General features: G+C 35.0%; 1 protein-coding gene across 1 annotated transcript in view; it reads left to right on the top strand.

The window, feature by feature from the left end:
- The first annotated feature begins 840 nt into the window (after positions 1-840).
- Positions 841-5,541, top strand: part of LOC108750655 (tyrosine-protein phosphatase Lar-like) — a 369,675-nt gene continuing 364,974 nt past the window's right edge. The window contains exon 1 of the mRNA XM_018490284.1: positions 841-1,072. The gene's annotated coding sequence lies outside the window, so the exon portion shown is untranslated. The remainder of the gene's footprint in view (positions 1,073-5,541) is intronic.

The raw sequence follows: 5,541 nt of genomic DNA, 5'->3' as shown, positions 1-5,541 counted from the left end.
GAGAGAGAGAGAGAGAGAGAGAGAGAGAGAGAGAGAGAGAGAGAGAGTGATTGTTATGAATCATAAATTGCTCATAAACGAATCGTCGTCGACTCGTGCTGTGGTCATTATCTTTATAGCGCGTTCCGCGTTACTTATTCATCGCAATATTGTTGTAAATTAAAATATGATAGCGCGTCGAGAGTGACAAAAATACAGGCTTTTGATGCAAACGTATTCCAGATATACATACATGAAGCGTTAACGGTTTATTGCGGTTAACCATATTTGAAGTATTATTTGAACCGTGATGTGTAGTTACAGCGCGAAGCTCGCTACGCTACGCATATGTACGGCGTGAAGTATGCTACGGGTATATCATCGCCGCGCAATACCGCCATCTTATTGTGTCAGTGCGTTTCACGTTCGCGGCGGTTGGAGTAAAACATGAATTGCCGCTCTGTATTATTTACGCTTTTTGACGGTGGTGAGTTTCACACGAATGAGGGAGTGCAGAGCAAAGTGCCGGGCGATCATTCTGCTGTATCAAATTACCGCAAACGGTCGAACATTAGAAAGTTTTTGCAATATATCGTGTACCCAAATACAGTAAATGCTAAAATTATGTTACTTAGTGAAAAGTCAAAACTACACATGCGCAGTTCGTCTTTCTACTAAATAACGAGACTTTAACGTTCATCATATCTCTCTGTTAATCGCATATTCGTTAAATTATCACATTTATTCGCCGATATCGCGGATACAACTGCGGTCGCCGCCGTAGGATTTTCAAGTATTTCTCATCGGCGCATGTCTGTTAAAATAAATTTCGAACTTGTTTTCTTGTACGGAGGAAAGTGTCGTGACGATGGGACTGTGACAGGTTTTAGCGTTGTTATTCGCTAAAAGCCAATCGCGCGTTTTGGAAGTGTCGGATGAAAGTGTCGAGACGAACCTCGCGAATTTCGAATTTCCGGTAAGTTTGTATCTTCTGAAGGAAGGAAGGAAGGATCGCATTTCGATGGTATGGCTTATTGGAGCAGGAACGATAACGTCTACGATATTGCTTTGGCGGAAGAATATACATCAGTCTGTAAGTAAATTTGTTGGTATGAAACATTATTCGGTCGTTGAAATTAAAAATAAATTTCGTTCAGAATTTTGGAACAATTAAAGTTAAATAAAAAAAAATTTAATTTCACTCATCAAGATCGATATGTAATGTAATAGCTGCATTTATTAGATAAAGTAGCTTTGTAACTGCTGTAAAATTCTTTGACACATTGATCTTGCTCTTTGTTCCTTACTGGATCTAAATGTATAAATCAATCATATACATTAAAGAATTTTACAACAGTTGCAAAGCTGCTTTCTTTGCTGGAAGCAATCAATTAAATTAGTGTCTAACAAAAGCTCTATTCTCTCTCTCTCTCTCCCTCTCTCCCTCTTTAGAGGAAAGAATTTCTATATATAAATTGTAAAATAAAAATATTCATCAATTTAAACAATATCTAAATAATATAAGAACCCTCTCTTATATACTACAATTAACTATAAATAATAAACTAAAATATTCTTGTGTGCTAACTGACTAGCCTGTAATTTATATTTTCTATTTTGTACATAGCAGAGTCCTAGATATAACAGAGAAGCGTAATCGTTGTCCCGATTTCTGATTGGTTCCGCCATTTTTTCTACGGATAGTATCGCGGATCTAATTTTTAAGTATCATTTTTAAATCTTTATATGTATACTATAGTCTCCAAAGAGAATCAATATTTTTAGTAGAAACACTACTGTTATAAGAATCGCACTCCGTTTGTGGAATGGCGAGATCTAAACACAGGTCGCCATTTTTTCTTTGGATTAACTGTAACCTTTACATATGCTCGGTTGCGCTTCTCTGTTATATCTAGCACTCTAGCACATAATATATTTTTACAACATTTGAGTTAGTTACGATCTAATAATACGTATAGATATATTTTACGCCAGTAAAAGACATATGTACATATACAATTAATATGGAGATTTGCGTACATTGCGTTTCGATACATTTGCATTTTATTATATGACAGAAGCATTTTTACATGAGCCGCAGCTAAAGTTAGATTTCTCGAATACGGTTGAATTTCTGGAATGCGGGAATTGGAGAAAAGCGCGCTCCCTCGAGTTCGTTACTGTGAACGAACTGCATTGCCGCGCAATGTTACATTGTATGCGGTGTTAAAATCGCCGTTATCGTTTTACGGAATTTACGTGGCGTGCCACGTGTCCGTAACGAAAGAGAAAGAGAGCGAGGAAGAGGGAGAGCGAAAGAGAGAGCTTTTAGTATCTCGCTGTGGGAAAGAGGAAGGAGGAGGAGTAGAGATGGGAAACGTTGCATGCCTAATCAGACAACGATGGTAGACAGTGCTTTATGTGTTCGCTCCATCTGCAGATTTCCGTTTAATAACGTCATCTGTATGCAGGGGTACATTATCTTTAGCCGTCTCTTGCCCGCTTTCCGTTCCCATCCCGATGAAGAATCCCCGTGCATTTTGTATTACTTCTTTTCTCGTGACGTATTTGTTTGTTTGTTTGTTTGTTTGTTTGCGCGCTCGTTAGATAGGCGATCTACATGCGATTTCTTTTGATGAATAATCCCTTAATCTTTTCGAATTAGTTTTATAATTCTCAAGCTATTATGATTGCTTCTTAAAAAACGCAAAAGACGCAAAAATAAAATTCATCCTTTCAAGCATTCTTCAATATTTTATTAAAAATGTATATTCTCTGTTATTTGATAATGTATGTGTACGTATTATGCTACACGTATAAAATATATATCTTATACTATATTTCTGGCATCACTTTCAAATGAAAAGTATTTAATAAAATTGAAAAAAACATTTTCAGCAATTTAATAATTTAATTTTATAATATACGTATAAAATCCTGGCAATTTATTTATGTGTCAGAAAAGGTTTTTTTAACTTTGCTGATGTAAATTAAAAAGTGAATATTATGAATTATTGCCTATCATGTATGATAAATATTGCCCTAATTTTAGGAAGGACAGAATAATATGGATATAATGAATTTGCAAAGAGAAATATTTAAAGTTCTATTTTTAAACGCTTTTAACATTATTTTTATTATTTAATATTAATGAATTTATTGTTTAACATTATTATTATTGTAAGATTTTAGGGAGGTACAAATTGTTTACTAAACTTTTTCTCCACGTTTTGAAATCTTTCATTAAATTTAACGGAAGCATTGAATAAATTAGTATTATGATATCAATCTCTCTGGAACGTCTGTGTTTAACTTTAAATAAAGAACAGGGAAGTCTCTCAGTCTGATATCGACTATGCCGACGACTATGAGACTGTGTCTACATAGACGAGCTAAATCTTGGTCTTAACCCTTGCTGCCCTTGTCAAAATATGTATGTACGTCGGAGTAAGTTCCGTGCCTACGATCTTAATCCGACGGTTATCCGACGTTGGTAATTTACGACATTTACATGAATTGGTAGCAGCTCCGCGATGACAGTCACGCTTGTCTTTAACAAAGGTTTTTGGAAACACGCTGTATAACGTAGCGGATAATTAGCCATTAAAGTACGTTCGAATTTTAATGTTCTCATATTTAACCTCATCACTTATTAATAAGCGCGACAAAATTTAATTGACAAAATTTAATTTATCTTTCGCGATATATCTTATAGTTTATTCAAACGGCTAATAATAATGATATTTTTCAGTTTTACGTACTTATTATTACATTTTAGGCAATTAATGTTACGCGCAGTTCATTTTTTTTCGTCCATTTTCGACGTGTAGCTTTTTCTGTTTACTTACCGTCTAAAATAAATATCTGTTGCTTGCGCGGGCATATGTAGAATGACGTTCATTACATTTACGTTTTATATCGGATATTACTCGTTAAGGTGAGCTAACGTTACCTTGATAGACGTTTTTGTGCGCACTATGGCGAGCATATTATAATATTTATATTAAGTCAGATTTTATCATCGAACGTGCTTGCAGTTACGTGGATATGTATGTACGCTATTTGTATCATAGTCATAGCATCATCAAAGATTAAAGGTTAAATCAAAAAGAATGTCGCTTATTTTATTCGAAGTATAGTTCTCATAGAAACAATCTCTAAATTTTTGAGAGAATCCTCAAACGAAAGGCTGCAGTAACAAGAATTCACGAGTGTATATGTATATAACCGCGATTTCCGTATCTAAACGTGTCACTAAACTTAACGGCAGTCATTCGTTGACGCTTTTGCAACTTAACGAAATCTACCGACTGTAGAGATCGTCAAGTGAAATTTACACGCCGTTAACCTTTCGTTCTCTTCTTCACGCGATCGCATTTAAGATGGGCGAGACGGGCGTGTGGACTTTCGACGCGTGATTCCGCACGACAAGTCGTGTCATTCAAGATCTCACATATACATAATGGTGTGTATATAATAATAGCTACCCTTTTGAGACTAGTGACGTTTTGCTTTTTCTTTTCCTACTAATATATCTTTCTGCTTTAATAAAGAAATTCTTGCAGCTTGAATGCCGCGATACACTGAAAAAAAGAGTGTCTGATAATAGTTCTCAAATATTGAGTGAAATGATTTTAATCCAAATATCCAAATAATACAACTAAAAATAGTTTTATTTTTCTAAATATTCAATAATTATTATTATATAAATGGTAGGTTATATTATTATATTTGATAATAACTTATTAAATGTATTTAGAAAACTAAAATTACTTTTGGTTATATTAATGGAACGTTTGATTGAAATTATTATATTTTACTCAATATTTGATTATTTATTACTAGGATTTATTTCAGATTACAATAAAATTATGATAAATATACCTATGTATAATTAGTAAAAAAAAAACAAATATATTGCTATACGTACAAATCTTTTTGGCGGAAGAGATTTTTATAAATGACGTTTTTCGATGGCGTACTGGAAAGAGTGAGTCCTTTTGGAAACGAGTCGATTTTCTGCAACATTCGTCGACAATAAAAAAAAAATTCTATCCGGGAGGGGATACTGCTCGCGATATTTTGACAATGAGTAATGACAATATGACAAATGCACCGCGCGCTTTAATCCGCGATAGGGTCCGGAGGCACCGGGGATTCGTATTCCATGCACGACTTAATCGATAAATTATCGAGGGATTCGTGGAACATCCCCGAGGGAGTGGGAGGACGGTTTTGCAGCTCGCGTAATTCACCGATTGCTATGCCTGTGCCGTTAGAATACATAAAAAACTGTATAGCTCGACGTGATTCTATAGCCTATTGGCACTCGCATTCTATAGTGCACCTACAATTTGTTTCCTGTTTAATATACGCACGTTATCGCCGTAGCGAGAATTTTATTCTTCGATCGGTTCGATCGTCAGCTCGACAATACGTCGCGAATGCATTGCACAACTATCATTGAGCGGAAACACGGTAGTTTGTCTTGTAGCAATTGACGTTACTTTATAATTTAGCATCGATGTACACGATATACTCGGCTTCTTCTCCACTTTTTTT

The sequence above is a fragment of the Trachymyrmex septentrionalis genome, unplaced genomic scaffold (assembly GCF_001594115.1).
Source record: "Trachymyrmex septentrionalis isolate Tsep2-gDNA-1 unplaced genomic scaffold, Tsep1.0 scaffold37, whole genome shotgun sequence".
Lineage (NCBI taxonomy): Eukaryota > Metazoa > Arthropoda > Insecta > Hymenoptera > Formicidae > Trachymyrmex > Trachymyrmex septentrionalis.
The sequence above is the reverse complement of the archived record's forward strand: the minus strand, read 5'-3'. Positions and strand labels throughout refer to the sequence as shown.